Below are 17,999 nucleotides of genomic sequence, written 5' to 3' on the forward strand. Positions count from 1 at the left end.
CCTTTGCTTAGGAATGTGACAATAATTAGGGGATGGATTAGGCTAATTAGGAAGGGTTTAGAAGAATCTAGAAGGGGATTAGATTTTGCAAGTGGATTTGGTGGGTGAGGGAAAATAGGATTTTATTAAAATAAAAATTCATTTATTTCAATAAATGTGTGCAAGTTGCATTTGTAGGAAAAAGCAAGTGGGGTGGGGATAATGATTTAAATAAATGTTTTATTTAATTTATTTAAAAGAGGAAAAGGGGGATTTAATTAAATAAATTGATTTTATTTATTTAATTGATTTGTATTTGGTTTAATGAATTAATTAAAATAAATTGAATAATTTATTTAATTAATAGAAGAATGTTTGGGGATGAATTAATTAAATATTAATTTAATTAATTGATGGTTAGTGGATTTTTAATCAAATAAATACGAAATATTCATTTAATTAAAATGGACAGATTTATGTGACTACAGCTCTTACATGACTATTTATGTCTCTTACATAACCATTTATGGCTCTTACATAACCATTATGGTTAACTCAACTCACCCACATGGTTAGAGACTTTCCCTCTAACTCAACCCCCATTTGACTCATGGGTCTCTTCAAGCATTTATTGCTTTGACCATGGTTATCCTCACTAACTCTTACACAAGGGTTTATCCATTAGATAAAGACATTATTTATTGGATAATGGCTTTATTCATTCAACTCAACACTAACCTTACCTCCCAAGTTAACCTTCAAGTCATGTCAAGCATTTAATGCTTCTTCCCTCTCCTCTCAAGCCATCTCATGATGACATTTGTCATCTTGGGATTGGATTTAAAACCCTCACATGGATCATAAACCTTTCAATCTTGACCCTTGTTGAGATTACTCAATCTCAACCATCCTTTTCTCTATTTTTCCTATAAATAGAGCCCATTCCTTCATAATCTAGATCCAGAAATCTTGTATGCATCTAAGTTATAGTGAATTTGAGAGAGCATTTTAGAGTAAAAATCATAATCTACATTGTCTTTTGGTTAAAATTGGAAATAGCTTAATTAACTCATTTTCTCTCATTCTTAGCTAGCTTACATTTGTATATTTTCATAATCATCTTCAATCTTAAATCTCCATAAGACTTATATAGTAGTGCAAAGTTGAGAGCTACACTCATGTGGAACTTGGAGAGGAGAGGAACAAGGGAGGAGCAGCTATGAGCATCTTGGTTAGCATTTGGAGGAGTGTAGTTTATCTTTTTTATATTTTCAAGCTTTCCATTTCATGTTTAATATCTCTCTTGGCATGCTTACTTAGAATAGTCTTTTGTTGCTAACACTAACGTTTGAACTTACTTCTTGTGTATTGTGTTTTCATCACTATTCTAATCCTTTTTGCAGAGCATCAAAAAGAACTAAGGACAAAACCTTGTTTTGAGAGTTAATGGAATTTTGATGTTATGGAATGAGTGAGGTGACTATGAATTTTGATGATTGATGTTGGAATGATGAAGATGAATTGGGGAAGATGTATGAAATGATATGAGATATGAGAAGACAATAAAGTAGATGTGAGGTTGGAAGTGAAAATAAATTGTTTGAAATTATTTGAATTTGGTGAGTGAAGATGAAATATGTAAAGGACTTATGAAAGATGTGTGAGTTTGAAGATAACTTGAGAAGATGAAGTGTGGATGTTTCAAAGGACGTATGAAAGATGTGAGTTTGAAGTGATTTGAATGTTTATGAGATATGAAGGATGAGTTGAATTTTGATTTAAGAAAGATGGAAGATGTTGGATTTGGAGATGTGATTTGGAAATGGTTTATGAAAGATGGGTGAATTTGAAGAAATGATGTGGAAACATGAAATATGTTTTGGAAATGATTTAAGAAAATGATGAGTGTTTGGGGATGAATTTACTTTGGAGGAATGTGATGAGTGATGTGAAAATGTTTGGATGAAGAGGAAAGTTGGAGAATGTGTGAATTTAGAAATGTGAGTTGAAAATGAAGTATGTTTTCGAAATGATTAATGGGGAATGTTTGGAAATTGAAATATGATAGATGTGTGAAATTTAGAGATGTGAATTGGAAATATGAAATGATGTTTTGGAAATGTGTGAAAGATGAAATGTGGAAGATTTTAGAAAATGATTTGGAATTTGATTTATGGAAAATGGAAGATGTTGGATTTGGAGATGTGATTTAGAAATGATGATTGAAAGATGGTGAATTTGAAGAAATGATGTGGAAATATGAAATATGTTTTGGAAATGATTTAAGAAAATGATGAGTGTTTGGGGATGAATTTACTCTAGAGGAATGTGATGAGTGATGTGAAAATGTTTGGATGAAGAGGAAAGTTGGAGAATGTGTGAATTTAGAAATGTAAGTTGAAAATGAAGTATGTTTTCAAAATGATTTATGGGGAATTTTTGGAAAATGAAATATGGAAGACGTGTTAAATTTAGAGATGTGAATTGGAAATATGAAATGATGCTTTGGAAATGTGTGAAGATGAAATGTGGATTATTTTAGAAAATGATTTGAAATTTGATTTATGGAAAATGAAAGATGTTGGATTTGGAGATGTGATTTGGAAATGATTTATGAAAGATGGTGAATTTTGAATCTCTAATATGTGATTGCAGGTTGTGGAATGTATGATGGATGAATGTATTGACCATGATTGTGAAGATATGACAAAGATCTTCTTTGAAAGAAATCTTGGGATGCAAGTGGTTCTAATTCAAAGTCGTTGGTAAAACTGTGGCTAAAATCGTGATATCTATGGATGAAGGTACAATGTTTTAGCAACAATTTTGGATTTTTGTACAAGAAACTTCTTCTCTTTTGGATGTTTTTTGCACTTTGCTTCTTTTTGGTTTTTCGATAAACTAACTTCTTGGCGTATTTGAGAGATTTCCAAACACGAAGCATTGATGGCTTTTTCAAGATTTTTTTTTTTAGGAAGTAACTTGTTTCAAATGGTAGATGATTTCTTTGACAAGAAGACACAGCAAGCACACAAGCACATAGAAACACTTCTTTTCTCTTGATAACGGTTGATGTATGTTTAGGATCTTTTCAAATCTTCTCTAGGATATTTTCAAATCCTCTTTTATTTTCATAGGTTTTGAACAAACAAATGACAAATCAGATAGACTCTACTATGGTCAAAAGGGTCATTCCTAATATCAATAGCCCACACTTGATACTCTGTCAGCTCAAACAACCTTGTCACACCCTAAGGTGCGCCCATTTTTTTGCCTTTGTCCAAAATTTGAACCAAAGATAATTGCTCCTCAATTGGATCATATTCTTGGGAGATATATGGTGAGTGTCTTGGGGATAGATTCTTCCCCACCCTTGCACTATGATATTACAAATGTTTGGCTAACTGACTAGGGGAAGGCTATCAATGCACACTACCGTTGGAAGGGATTTTCATAAACCTCCACATTTGATTATAGTGGGTTGGTAAACTTGGCTAAAAGTCATTCTCCACTTAGGTCGTTCCCCTCTCATCGACCTTATGGGCTTCTTGGGAGGGCAAGCCTGGTGAAGGTTGTATCTTAATTGCAAAAAAAAATAAATAAATAAATAAAGCAAGTAAAAAAAAGTGAGTTTGGCTTTTGATCACCCAATTAAAGGGAGAGCATATACCTATCACTCCAAGAACAATATACAAGTGGTTCCTTTTATTGCAATGTTGACAAAATGTGTATTTCTTGGAAAAACTTTGGAAACAAACCTGGTCAACAAAATGAAATCGTGTATCCAATTTGGTCAACAAAAGAAAATTGAGTATTAAAAGTAAAAAAAGTGAGATTCTTTTTAACTTGCACCAAAGTAGATGGAGTTCTTTTTAATTTGCACCAAAACTAGAGTGAGATTCTTTTTAGCTTTTGCAAGAAATAAAAGGTTCTTTTGTAGTTCTTTTTAACCTTTTGCAAAATAGAAAACGAGTTCTTTTTTATTTGCACCAATAGAAAATGAAGTTCATTTTACCTTGCAACAAAATAAAAAATGAGATCCTTTTTAACTTTGCAAAAACAAAAGGGTTGTTTGTAGTTCTTTTTAACCCTTTTGTAACAAAAATGGAAAAGTGAAGTTCCTTTTAAACACCAAAGAAAATTATGAGGTTATTTTTAGGTCCTTTCAAGAAATGAAAGTGAGTTCTTTTTTTAAAATCCCTTTGTAAAAAAGAAAAATTTAAATCAAAATCTACTCTATCTCCTTAGAACTTGCAACAAACTGTTAGACCTGCAAAAACCTCTCAAAAAGTTAGTTCATGTGGTGGTCTTTACAAGCCTAAAATTTCATTTTTGTTACACTTTTGAGCTCTCTACAGGATACAATAGTGCTACTCTAATGAAAACAGAAGCACTAATAGAGAAACAAAAAGCACTATATTAGATCAAAAGCGCCACTTTAAAACAAATGCACTACAACAGATAACAGTAGCGTTAGATTACAACAGAAGCACTATAATAAGCAATAAATAGGCAAAAGTAAAACGAAAACGCTAATCTGCAGATAAAAACCAGGCGCAAAATCTAGAATGAAGGCACTATATTGGGCATCAAAAGCGCTAAAGCGCTACACGTGCCTGAAAAACCTGCAAGTGTCTAATTTTTTTTAAAAAAATCTTAATTTGTTAGAATGAAAAATGGGACAAGAGCCCCACGGTGGGCACCAAAATGATGCACATGAAAGGGGACACAAGCCTCAAACAAGATTCAAATGTTAGTATGTTAGTTTCCAACCAAAACTAAAACAAATGAAACAAAATCCTTCACATACATATCAAGAAAGATTAAAAAGCATGCAAAGAAAGAAATATAAAAGAAGAGAAGGAAGAGGAGTCTCCCTAAGATGTTCCCATGATGTCTTTGTTGCTTCTCATTTGTCTCTCTCCTCCCCAAGATCCAAATGAGTGTATGTAGCTCTCAGCTTTAGCACTAAACCATGGATGCCAATGGAGATTCAAATGGTTGAATGAACTAAACTTCCTATTGCTATGCAAATGCCTACAACAAGATTACTATGAAAAAGATTAAGTGTTAGTGTCTATGCAAGTATAGTAACAATGCTCAAATGCTTCTTCCTTTGCTTAAGGAATGAGGCTCTATTTATAGGAAAAATAGAGGGTTGGATGGTCAGGATTGAAAGGGCTTGTGAAGGGTTAAGATTGAATGGTTCATGATTAATGTGATGGCTTTCAATCCAATCCCATGATGACATGTGTCACTATGAGATGGCTTGAGAGGACAGGGGAAGAACATTTAATGCTTGAGAAGACATGTGGGTTGGCTATTATCCAAGTAAGGTTATTATCGAATGGGTAAACTCTTGTGCAAAGTTTACCCACGGTTAAGCCTTGGCCAAAGGGTCAAGACCCACGTGGGTTGGAGTGTTGGAGAAGGGAAGCATTTATGACTATGTAAGAGTCTTAAATGGGTGAGATGATGGGTTGAGGGTTAATCTTGGATTAGGATTTGTGCAAATGTTTATAAGAGGGATTAGGATAAATTAGAAGGGTTTAGAAGAGTCTATAAGGGGTTTAGAGAAATCTAGAAGGATCTAGGAAGAGGTGGGTGTGGGCAAATAGAATTTTATGTTAATAAAAATCTATTTAAATGTGCAACTTGCATTTTTAGGAGCTACAAATGTAAGTGGATGAGTTACTTTAAAATAAATATTGATTTATTTGAAAAGGGGATTTGATTTTTAAATAAATGTTAAATTTATTTAAATAGGAAGAAGGGAGGTGAATTAAATAAATTATATTTATTTAATAACTTGGAGTATAGTTAGTAATTAAATAAATTGATTAAATTTATTTAACTAGAATAACATAATAGGCTAAGGTGAATTAATTAAATGTCAATTTAATTAATAGAGGAATATTTAGTCATTAAATTTATATTTAATATTCATTTAATTAATAGACAAATTTATGTGTCTACACAATTAATTATTATTGTTATAAAAAAATAATATTTAATATATTATAATATTTTAAAAAATAGTAAAATATCTTTCCTTCAAATTATAAGGGACATGACACAAACTGGCAAGCTTGATGACCTAATAAAGACCCATAACATGTAAGCACACCAACCCAATTAATGCACACATCCTACAAGCACATTAGCCTAGTACAAGCACAAGCCATAGAAGGATAACAACCTAATAGAATTTTGAACCTTGACAACTCCTTATGACTTAGACTTTCTAGCACTCACTTGAGGAGAAACTTCCTAGTTTGTAGTGAGAGAAGATAATGCAATAATGGGAAAAAGGTATTCAATTAAACCAAGGACTGTTCATCTCTTTGGAGGACTCACTAATAAACTATGAAGAAAAAACCTATTCTACCTTGTTAACAAGCTTTAAAACTTGTGGACCAACAAATTACTTCTAAAATGACCCACTAAAAAATAATCCCATCCCTTCATTTTTGTAATTGTGTTGACCATTGCATTGTACCCTTATCAAGGTGAGAATCTAATTATAATTAATAGTTATGTTTAATCATTTTGGCCATGTGTAGGGTGAAATATTAGTGTAAATAATAATACTTTTGTTTGAGATGAGATGAGATGGAAAGTAGACTAATTAATTTAGGTGGGGGGCATTAGGTGAGGGGAACTTGATTAGGTGATGTATTTAGTCAATTAAAATAAGGGTGCATATTAGGGAACTATTTAGGTGTCTATAATTGTAATAAATTAATTATCTTAAATATACAATTATATCAATAATACCATTTTAAGATAGATGTATTTGAGATATTTATTATACATTCATATTGTGTTAATTATTAGCTATTAATATTTTGATGTACAAATAGTTGTCAAATTTTATATTAAAGATTTAAAAAAAATGTTATCACACTCATGCCATTACACTTTGTTTGTGAAAGAAGTCCTGACATAATAAATATAAAGTAAATAAACATAAATATCTTAAATACATCTATCTAAGATGTTAGAAATATCAATTTCAAGATTATTAGATAAATGTTAGAAATATGAATTTGTAACATAGGGGAAGCGTACCAATAAGTCATTATAGCTAACTTTGTGCATTGACAAATTCTAAATGGTACATTGGATTTTGAGATTTTTTTTGGTTGTCTTTGAATGCAACTTAACTACTTATAGCTATTGTCCTGACTTCTAGGTAGTAACGATACATGTTGTGAGATCCATTATGCGCACACAGTTAAAAAGTACACATTTCAAAGTGTTGCCCAATACCTGCTTAAAAATCCCCTAATAACCATGCATTTAGAATTGCTAATACCTATGCACAATTACCCTAGTAGTCGTGCACTATGGATACCAATGGTGCATAAATAAGCCAATTATAGTCCAAAAATGATAAAAATATGAGCGGCTATTAGTACATGTGAAATTTATTAATGGGCTTTTAGTTTTTTTTGTTTAGTTTTTGTTACTTTAAACTTAGTACATGGGAGGTTGGGTGTGCAAGGAGTGAATGGTTGTTGGAACATGAGTTGGTAATCTCTTCCTCAAGATATTAGAAATATTAATTTTAAGATTACCACTCATGTTCCAATTACCATTAACTCCCTGCTCACCCAAACCCCCAATTACTAACTTCAAAGAAACAAAAAAAATGATAACTAGAAGTCCATTACTAAGTTGCAGATGTACCAATAGTCGCCCACTTTACTCCCAATTGTGAGAAATTTTGGACTTTAATTGAAGGAGTTGTGCAAAGTGCAACTTTACTGGTACCTATAGCACACAACTTTGGGAACATTTGTGCAAAATATCGACCTTTTTTGAAGTGGTTGTAGTGCACATTTATTGACACATCTTTAAATAAGTATCATACACACTTTAAAATGACCACTTTTTAACTTCACATTATTATCTTTACAAATTTTCTACATTTAAAAATTCTACTAATAAATACTTTAATAACCTATCTCATTCTCACGTGATCATATGAGCAGAATTATTGATGCTCAAAAGTACGACTAAAATCAGTACATATTTTAAAATATTGAAATAACTATAATAAAAATTGTGAGATCTAAAATCGTATATAGGCCTATTTCCTTTTCCCCCAATGTCAATATGAAAACTCGGTGGACTGAAAAGACTCTTTTTGTCTTGTATGGTTGAAATCAGAATCATTCATTTAACATATCCACTAAATAAATAGGTATCACTCGAAATCTCCTGTGCTTACAAGGTACCGAGAATTCTGACCATCATGCTTCCAAAACAAGATTTAGCACGTCATGGCTGACGAAAATGTTTCAGTCCGTGCCTGATAATCATCCACTTAACCCCACAGTTTTACTTCAATCGGGACTCCTCCACCCGGAAAAATTGTCAACTAGATCTTTTGACCCATGAAAAGCAATATTCCGTCTCATAATAAATATTGTCTGATAGTGCGAGCAAACGAAGGTTTTTACACTAATTTCGTATTAGCCTACCATACAATTTACCAGTAATGCATGTCACCTTAACCTCAAATTTTTGATTCCCAAACGAATAAAAGCTCTGTTCTTTATATTTGTTATTGTGTCCTTTTTATCTTGTAGTTTCCAGAGATGTTTGAAGAGAATAAAGATTCGAATGACTGAGAACCCATTTGGGTTTGTATTTGCTTGGGCTTCTCCACATTGTTTAATCTGTACTTGCAAACTCTTATCTCCGCCTCCCCTAATATCAGAAGTTTAGGATACGTAGAAGTTTAGGTTGGTTTGATTACAGAGATATTAGGTTATGTTTGGTTGATTTGTATTCTTGCATACTCAATTGGAAAATACAGTAAACTGATTTGAATCCTTTCATAATGCAGATACAGTGATATGATGACATCTTCAGACATGGAGGAAAATAGTACACTTTTCAATGCCTGATGACATGTTTGGAGACGTCTCTGCCTTTAATAACATTTGAAAAGGAAAGAAGCAGGTGACCTATTTTGTGAAAGAATGGTGATGAATTTCACTGGTAAGCTCGTCATTCTTGCATTTGCAGAATTTGATAAATTTCTTCTCATTTGTAAAATTGTGAGCAAAAGATTTTCATTAAATTATAAGAAAATTAAGCTATATTTACATATTGCACGACTTCCAGGCCTCATGGCGTATAAAGAGTGATGTTTAAGTTTTGATCATTGTCTTTTGAAATTTATCGTGAACTTCTTCAACAGTGTTAATTCCCGCCTGGCATTGCTTTGAATTGAGCTCATTTGTTTGCAACAGATCTCTGGCCCAATTTTTGTGGAGAGTCGAATTTGCTACCTTATTCTGCAGAGTGTGGAGAGACCTGCCGCTTATCGCTATCTTTCAACACTCAATTTCTACACACTTTCCGATTGCCTTCATGTAGCAAAAGTGTTTTAATCTCGATCACACATTTGGTTTTCTTGCTAGCATTTGGAACTATTTTGCTTCTCAAATGGTCTAGGCAAACAAGTATTCTCAGAACTGCGAGGCCTCGAACACAATTCCAAATATCCATAGTAACAATTAATGTCATTTTGGGTATCGTAAATTTGGGATTGGGGGTTCGCATCTTGTACAAGAAAATATGGGATGGTACTTATATAACTGCCCTACACAATTTGCTTGTCCTTTTAGTACAAGGTATAGTATGGCTTATGCTTGCTTTGTCAGTAACCCTTCGGTGGACGCACACTGTAACAAAATTTCTTCGTATTTGGTGGATCATCACTTTTTTGTTAGAAACGTTGGATTTTGTTTCTGTTGGGTTCAGTTTTATCAGTTCCAGAGAATATTCAACTCAACTTTTTCTTGCTTTCATTTCATGGGTAGCAAGTTGTTTGCTGCTCATCTGTGCTGCAAAAGAGGATTTGACAAATTCAAGGGGTAGTCTTCTGTCCGAACCCATTCTACATGGGGAAAACCAAAATGGGTTTTTGCATTCTGAACAGACCCAGGGAAATTCATTGCTGAAGAGGTCAAATCCAGAAGTGACCCCTTTTGCCAAAGCAGGGATCTTTGGCAGGATGACATTTTGGTGGTTGAATTCTCTTTTGTCCAAAGGTAGAAAACGACCTCTTGAAGAAAATGATTTGCCTCAAGTTTGTGAGGAAGATCAAGCGGAGAATAGTTTTTTGAGATTTACTGAAGAGCTAGTTAGGCAAAAACAAAAAAACCCATCTGTCAATCCGTCTGTTTTCTGGGCTCTGGCTCACTGTCATCGGAAAAATCTGGCCAGGACTGGAATCTATGCTTTTATCAAAATAGCCACAATGTCTTGTGGCCCACTTGTTTTAAATGCATTTATTGGATTTTCAGAAGGCAAACAATCATTCAAATATCAAGGATATGCTTTAGTAGGAGCACTCTTTCTAGCTAAGTTCCTGGAGTCCCTAACTCAAAGGCAATGGTATTTTGGCACTAGAAGGATTGGTCTCCAGATGCGTTCCTCATTAATTACAGCAATCTATGAGAAACAATTGAAGTTATCCAATGACGCTAAACAGGTCCATGGAGCAGGAGAGATCATGAACTATATGTCTGTAGATGCTTATCGTATAGGTGAATTTCCCTTCTGGCTTCACATGACATGGACAACAGTTCTTCAGCTTGTATTTGCTTTAAGTATCCTCTTCCACGTAATTGGATGGGCCACAGTTGCTGCCTTGGCAGTTCTCATCCTAACCATGATTTTTAATTCTCCATTGGCAAAATTGCAGCGTAAATTCCTGACTGAACTAATGTCAGCCCAAGATGAGCGATTAAGGGCTGTCACAGAAGCTCTTGTTCACATGAAGGTACTGAAATTGCATGCATGGGAAGAATATTTCAAATTAGGTATTGAGAAGTTGCGCAAGGTAGAGTACACATGGCTATCAGCGGCTCAGTTTTGGAGAGCCTACAATGTAATATTGTTTTGGTCATCTCCTGTTCTAGTTTCAACTGCAACATTTTCAACATGCTATCTTCTTAGAATACCTCTAACTCCAAGAAATGTTTTCACATTCATAGCCACTTTGCGCCTGGTTCAAGAACCAATTCGAGTAATTCCCGATGTCATTGCTGTTATCATTCAAGCGAAGGTCTCCTTGGGACGTATCATCAACTTTCTGGAAAGCGATGAGTTGTAGGATCAGGCAGATTGTGGAATTCAACAATGGTCTAAACACTCTATTTTTGTCAAATCAGCAACGTTAAGCTGGGATACCAATTCATCAAAACCCACATTGAGAAATATCAATATGGAGGTTGAACATTTTAAAAAAGTGGCTGTTTGTGGGGAGGTTGGATCTGGAAAATCAACTCTTTTAGCTGCGATTCTTGGGGAGGTGCCAAAGCTAAGGGGCAATGTAAGTATCCATTGTATTTACTATTCCCTTAGTAGCAACCTACTTATTGACACACTTCTCTTTTTCTCATTTCTGATTTCTCTGATCCGATCCTTCTGCAGTTGCAAGTCTGTGGCAGTCTTGCATATGTTTCTCAGAGTGCATGGATTCAGAGCGGAACAGTGCAGGACAACATTTTATTTGGGAGTACCATGTACGCGCAGAAATATAAAGATGTGATCCAAAAGGCCTCACTAGAGAAGGACCTGGAGAATCTCCCCTTTGGCGATCTAACTGAAATCGGGGAGAGAGGTGTCAATCTGAGTGGTGGTCAGAAACAACGTATACAACTTGCCCGTGCACTATACCAGGATGCTGATATTTATCTTTTGGATGATCCTTTCAGTGCTGTTGATGCTCATACCGCCACTAGCCTGTTTAAGGTTCATAAATAATGCCACTTTTCTCTATTCAGTTGGTCTTCTTTTTGTGTACATCTTCTGAAATATTATGTAGTTGGGAACAATTTTATCTCCAGCACATTTCCAGGTTGTGATTTTTTTGTTTCCTTTGGATTCGTAACAATTGTAGATTCTAATGTGTAGGACTACATAATGGAAGCACTTTCAAAAAAGACAGTGATCCTTGTAACACATCAAGTTGATTTCCTACCAGCATTTGATACCATACTGGTTAGTGTGAGCTTGCCTGGCCATGCAAAAGTTGCCTGACCTTACACATAATGCTTAAGGAAGTTACAGCAAGATTCTTTCTAGTACTGACAAAATATTATTCCAAAAATCTATAAGAGTTTAATGGTAGAAATTTCTGCAACTTCACTTTCAGTTATAACAATAAGGCCACACTTTATTGCAGGTAATGTTGGACGGGGAGATTCGACAAAGTGGGAGTTATCAAGAGTTATTAGCCTCAAGTGAGGCATTCCAAGAGCTTGTGAATGCACATAAAGACACGATGGGTTCTACTTCTAACAAATCGGCGGTTACAATGCCACTCTCAAAAGGCAAACCTGTGAGTCAAGAAGAAGAAATTCAAAAGGTCAAGTCCCAAAAATTACAAGAGAAATCATGTGGAGCACCCAAAGTGGACCAGCTTGTCAAAAAGGAAGAAAAGGAAATTGGAGATACTGGTCTGAAACCATATGTTCACTATTTGAAACAGAACAAAGGATTCTTGTATTGTTGCATTGCTGGTCTTTCTCATCTTGTGTTTTTGACAGGGCAGATTTTGAGCAATACTTGGATGGCTGCTAAGGTGCAGAGTCCCCAAGTCAGCACATTGATGCTAATTATAGTCTACTCAAGTATTGCATTTGCTTCTACAATTTTTCTTTTCATTCGATCAATCTTTATAGTCATTTTGGGGCTTGAAGCATCAAAGTCTTTCTTTTCTGAGCTCATGACTTCCTTATTCCAATCACCAATGGCATTTTTTGATGCCACACCATTAGGAAGAATTCTGAGCAGGGTACATCTTGAGCCCTATCACTATGTAATTATTCCTTTTCTTGATGTTGCTTCATCCAAAGATCATTGGGTGCATGTTCATATGCTAATTTGTTCTGTTTTTTTCATCATCAAATTTCTCAGGTTTCTACAGATTTGAGCATTCTTGATGTCGACCTTCCTTTCAGCTTCATCTTCGCCATGTGTTCCACTATGAATTTTTACAGTAACCTTGGTGTTGTAGCTGTTGTGACGTGGCAAGTTTTGTTTGCTGCCCTGCCAATGATTTATTTGACATTTCAACTTCAGGTGAAACATTATTCTTTTAGTTTAGCTGCTTGAGAAGCTTCACCTTTTTGTGTGTAAGTATATCAAGTATTGGCCATAAGATAAAGACATTTTTCTGTAACAATATTTGCTAGAGAACTAAATTCTGTTTTTGCCAATTGGAACAGAAATACTACTTTGCTTCTGCTAAAGAATTGATGAGACTCAATGGTACAACAAAATCACCCATTGCAAATCATTTTGGCGAGTCCATATCAGGAGCAATGACAATCAGGGCTTTCAAGGTGCAGGATCAGTTTATGAAGAAGAACTTGGATCTGCTTGACAAAAATTCAAGTCCATTTTTCCACAGTTTTGCAACAAATGAATGGTTGATTCAACGTTTAGAGGTATTTGGTTCTATAGTTCTTTGCTCATCTGCTCTTGCTATGGTTCTACTCCCAGCAGGCACCTTCAACCCTGGTATGGTATCTGGAACTAAAGATGCTTGTTCTAGATTGTCTGTTGATAGTGTACTCTTTGCATAAAAAGGATCTTAACTAGCGATTTAAACTGGTACAGGCTTTGTTGGGATGGCTCTATCTTATGGCCTCTCTATGAACCTATCATTGTCTTTTAGTATCCAAAAACAATGCACACTGGCAAACTATATTGTATCTGTAGAACGCATCAAGCAGTACATGTGCATTTCTAGTGAAGCACCAGCAATAATAGAATCTAGTAGACCACCAGAGAATTGGCCCTCCCATGGTAAAGTGGAATTACAAGACTTAAGGTACCTTTAGTTGTGCTTCCTAACTAGACGACTAAAATCTATACCTTCCAAACTAATTTTTTTGCCCAGAGGATAATTTGAGGTTGTAATGACTTTTTTGATAAACTTTATTCCATGGCAATGCAGATTAGGTATAGATCAAACAGTCCTCTTGTCCTTCGCGGAATTACTTGTACTTTTGAAGGAGGGCAAAAAATTGGGATTGTTGGTCGAACAGGAAGTGGAAAGACCACTCTTATCAGTGCTATTTTTCGTTTGGTTGAACCTGCAGGGGGTAGAATCCTCATTGATGGTTTGGATACTACCTCCATTGGACTTCATGATTTGCGGTCACACCTTGGAATCATTCCTCAGGAACCAACTCTTTTTCATGGAACTGTTCGTTTCAACCTTGATCCATTATCTGAGCACTCAGATTCGGCAATTTGGGAGGTGTTTGAATACTGATAGACATGTTTTCTGCTTTCATTTTGTCATACAAAGCAGAAAATGGGAAATAATGTAATGTTTGTTCTCTTTGATAAAGGTCTTGGATAAGTGTCAGCTTGGATATGTTATAAGAGAAAAGGAAAGTTGCCTCGATGCCCCAGGTAAATCTTGTCCTGAACTTACCTTTCCAATATACCATTGAATTATCTAATATAAAACTGAAGCAGATACACTGCTTTTTCTACTATAAATTTGTCATAAATACTCTAATCTGCATATATAACAACACTTTCTGACTAAAAAATGGTAATCTCTAATCCATGAATTATGAGACATAAGAGAGTAAGATTTTCACACCTTCATTTTTAATCGTCTATTTTACACAACTCGTAATAGTCTCTCTCATTCATTCTCAGTTATTCTTTAATGTTGCCAAAAAGTAACTACAAACAATCCTCATCTGGAACTACCCTACCCTACCTCCCTTATTTTCTTACTAAAACAATAACTGCCACCAAAAGTACCCATTATTGCATCATTTAATTACACCATTTAATTATTTATTGGGCACATAATTATAGCTACGCACTACCCATGCTATATTTTCTGCATGCAAGTCTAATGCCCGTACCTTCTTAACAAAAATTACAATCTAACTCACCCACTCCTCTACATTCCCTCAATAAAAATAAATAACCACTTCCTGATTTTTGTCAACCACCTTTAAATGAACATGGCATTCAATTATTTTTTGATCTCCTGCAAAATTATCCCCTTTATTTTGAAAAATAAAACTTTTGAGCCTCCTTTCTCAAAGCTGCGGTTATCCCCTGTAATCCACCTCCACAAAAATTTTCCATTTGGATCCTTGTTTTTGACAAATATTTGTATTTATCACATGATTTTATTCGTCCGTTGTGCGAGCCCTCTCTTTTCCTCTCCTTTGACAACTCCTTAAAACCTGTGATGAAAAAGAAGAGAATTCAAAATTATAGTTAAGAAATTAAGCTCATTCTTCTCCTCTGAATTATTCATTTTGATAGACAACATATACAATTATTTACCCATTATCAGAAGTCTATCTGCTTCAATAAGCTCCTCAACATTTTCTAGGAAAAAAAATGTTTGTTCAAGCCAAAATAATATTTTCCCAGAATCCACTTCCCTTAACAATGGACGCGACTTTTCTCTAAGAGTACATTCTCATCTTTTTTATTTATTCTCTTTGGCTGTAAATTCTTTGAGATTGACATTCATAACATCTTCCATAACAGAGTCTTCCTTTGATGATTTATTCTTTTTCATTATTGTTTGTGGTTTTTGTAAAGGAGACAATCCTTTGGCAACATGATTACAATTCCAAATTCTTTGTCCACAAGTTCTCTTCATCCTAGCTATCTACGATGTGACCCATGCTATCCTTCTCTTCTCTATGATGGTGAGAAATCTTTTCTTTCAAAATTATCACTTATAATTTTTTTTATGGTCTGAATAACAATCTTTTTTTGCTTCTTCCTCTTTTGTTTCTCCATATTTCTTTCTTCATTTATGATAGTCTAATTCTTCAAAGGTAATTCTTTTCCCTTTGCTCAGTTTTTCCAATCATCTTAAAATGCATCTTTGTGCATACCTATGCTTTTCTAAGCATAAAAATGGTTTTCCTTGAACCAAGTGTTCACTCCTCAAAATTTTAAGTATTCAACTTAAAAGTCACGGTCATCAACAAATGAACAAAATATATGTTTACCTTTACATTCAAGGAAGCAACTCAACATATCATCTCTTTCTATGCCCCCCTCAGCACATCCTCTTGACTGGATCTGTTCTCCCATTATCTTTGGATGCTCTGATACCAATTAATGCAGATAACTCTGTTCTGCAAGAAAGAAATATATCATCAGGCAGGAAGAGAGTAAGAGCAGTAAAAAGAAACTTTAAAAAAAATTCGTTCACCTGTAATACAATGGGAAATCAAAACATCCAGCTTCATATGCTGTTAACTGCTAACCCTATGTCCTTTAAAAAATAGCAATCTATTTTAAGCTATTCTTCCCGTCACATTTACATCTCCCCATCAAAACTTGGCAGCTTCAGCAACTGCTTCTTAGGACAACAAATCTTTCTCAGTCTCTCAAAAGTTAACTGACAAGGGGTGCCGCATATGTGGGTTGGTTGTGCATCGTCAACTTTAAATGAGTGGCAAATGTCTTTTGTTTGAGCTTCAGCATCATTAACATTCTGGGATGAAGATGCTGCTAAGGTATATAAGTAGTATGTTTTGACAATTTCCATCATCCTTAAAATGCAGTGGAGGATGATGGAGGAAATTGGAGTGTTGGACAGAGACAATTGTTTTGCTTGGGCCGTGCATTGCTGAGACAGACTCGGATACTAGTGTTGGATGAAGCAACAGCATCAATTGACAATGCCACAGATTCGATACTCCAGACAACAATTAGGGAAAATTTCGCAGAGTGCACTGTAATCACCGTTGCACACAGAATACCTACTGTGATGGACAGTGACATGGTTGTTGCAATAAGTGATGGTAAATCGTGACATTTTATATTCATGTCTCTATTGCATGCATGGATTGCCTTGAATTAAACTTTGCATGCTTAAGCAGACCGGTGAAAGTAGGCATGCTCCCTTCTATATAATTTGAATGATAATAATTTCTTCTCATACAGGTGAGATGGTGGAGTTTGATAAGCCATTGAAGCTGATGGAGAGGGAAGGGTCATTATTTGGAAAGCTTGTGGCAGAGTATTGGGCGCACACATCAGAAGCTTTTCAACATGCAGCAGATGGTCAATGATATCTCTTTGAATGCAATCTTTCCTTGGTACAGTAGTTTTACATACAAAGTAATTTTGTCGTTATCTACCATTTGTTGATGGTTGGATAATTGATGAATTTGTTTGGCACATTCCATCTGTCTAAGAGCAACCATAGAGATATTTTTTCTAAAATCCAGGAAGGCTACTGTTCTGTAATGTCCCCTACTAGGTCTAGTCTTGTTTTTCTCATAATTAATCCATCTCAACATACTTATGACTTAAACTAATTTTATTTTATTTTTCAATAAAAGTGGATTATTCCACTAAACTTTTTTATTAATTTTTTTTATTTTTTACACAACTTTCAAAGAGCATACCGGAGGAAAGAATCCCGGGAAGAAAACCTCTGGTCACAGTTCATAAAATAAACCTATAGTATCTAACGGATCAATTTATGCACCCTGCCCAAAACCACATACAAAATGCGGTCACAACACATATAATATCAGTTTTGCATAGAGCCCATATGACAATTTGCCAAAAAAACCCATCGGATAATTTTCCACTGTAGACTCCACAATTGTTATCAATGGAAGAAGACAAAATTTTCCAAAGCCCTGTGTCAAATTCCATGAGCCAAAAACCTTCCTGCCAAAAAAGAAAGTATCAAAAAACTTTTGGAAAAACACTATTGTATCAAATACCATGAGCTCGAACTCTCCTCCAGACAACGAACATGAATACTTGAAATGAAAGGGGAAAGCGGGAATAATTATCATCATAAAATTTTACATCAACATTACTCAAGAAAATCATATAACTATTGCTGCAAACCTTCCCATACCTTAGAAGGAATTTCCTCAAAACTCACCTCTCACTGATTAGCATTGCTATCAATAGCTAAATTTGCAAAATAATCCGCAATCTTATTAACTTCTCTGTAACAA

At 34.7% G+C, this 17,999-nt stretch overlaps 1 pseudogene; it reads left to right on the forward strand.

Annotated features, from left to right (window-relative positions):
* The first annotated feature begins 8,505 nt into the window (after nucleotides 1-8,505).
* On the forward strand, nucleotides 8,506-17,392 carry LOC131062025 (ABC transporter C family member 10-like; annotated as a pseudogene).
* Nucleotides 17,393-17,999: the final 607 nt, after the last annotated feature.

Source organism: Cryptomeria japonica, chromosome 5 (assembly GCF_030272615.1).
Source record: "Cryptomeria japonica chromosome 5, Sugi_1.0, whole genome shotgun sequence".
Taxonomy (NCBI): Eukaryota; Viridiplantae; Streptophyta; class Pinopsida; order Cupressales; family Cupressaceae; genus Cryptomeria; species Cryptomeria japonica.